Here is a 1431-nt window from a genome sequence, read left to right as displayed (position 1 = left end):
GTATGACGCGTAGGTATGACGATACAATCATGTGCAGTGTTGCCAGATTTTGCGAGAGAAATAAGCAACCAGGTCTAGGAAAACAAGCCCAAAAGAAGCGACTAAATAGGCTACATGAGCAGTTAAGTTTGAACCTATAGAGCGTCGCAGTTCCCGCCCACCTCCTGTTTTTTTGGTGCCGGAAGAAAAATGCATTTTTCCATTGACATTTCCAAAAATATTTATATCTATTAATTTAAGCCTCGAATCAAGCCATCACGAGATGACATGAATCATGACCATAAAACGTTTTTTTCTGGGATTTTTTTTTATTTTATATTTAATTATATGATATACTATATTTAATAAATACCCTTTGTTTTGCCGTTTTCAACTAAAATAAAATCACAGAATCAAACGTTTATGGTCATGATTCATGTCATGTCATGATGGCTTGATTCGAGGCTTAAATTAATAGATATAAATATTTTTGGAAATGTCAGGAAAAATGCATTGAGTTTTTTCTTCCGGCACCAAAAAAAACAGGAAGTGGGCGGGAACTGCGACGCTCTATATGCATTGGCTATTTTCAAAAGAAGCTTGGGAGAAAAAAATAATTTGAATATTTTTTAAACATTTTAACAACGCAAATCTTGTATGAGGGTCCCTACAATATTTTGTGTAAGCTGGCACAAAATATTTTCAGTTTGGGGAGGGGGGGTCCTTGGATAATTACATATTAATTTGGGGGTCCTTGACATTAAAATATTTTAGAACCACTGGTTTAAACAACATTTAGGAAGCAAACCCAAATAAGCAAAGCAACTAAACTAAAAAAGCCCCAAAGTCGCTTATAATAAGCGGACATGGCAACCCTGGTATGACGATAAATTCATGTGTCCGTTTTCCCAGGCCCGTTGTAATCCAATCAGAAAGAGCCAATACATTTATTCAAGATACCTCATTGGCCGCTGCTGTTCACTGGAGCCTCTGATTGGAGCGATGCGTCATCGCGGCCGCACTACATGTCGGCTTATTATAAGCGACTTTGGGCTTCTTTTTCTGTAAAGTTGCTTGTCAAAATTGGTAGTTACAGGTTGGGGTTTTGGGGCCTGGTTTCTAACGTGTACTTGATTATTTAGGCTCACTTCCAAATTTTTGTTTTTATTTTTTTAAACCATAATGTTTTTTTTTTCCATTAATGTTTTGTACCAGGGAGCATTTGTGTTGTTTAGAATGTTTCAAAATATTCCAAATATTTCACATTTTATTTCAAGAGTTTTTGAAAATAGCAGATCTACAAGCTCACAAAAATATGACAACACTGAACGTATGCGCCTGTAGGTCTCTCTAGTCTACACAATTACAATCATCATAACTCGCTGAATTCTAAACCGATTTTAGACATGTAGTTATGTTGTTATGACTCAGGCATATTGTTCTTCCTGTTCT

The sequence above is a fragment of the Gymnoscopelus braueri genome (genome assembly GCF_963280865.1).
Source record: "Gymnoscopelus braueri genome assembly, chromosome: 7".
NCBI lineage: Eukaryota > Metazoa > Chordata > Actinopteri > Myctophiformes > Myctophidae > Gymnoscopelus > Gymnoscopelus braueri.
Note: the sequence above shows the minus strand (reverse complement) of the source record.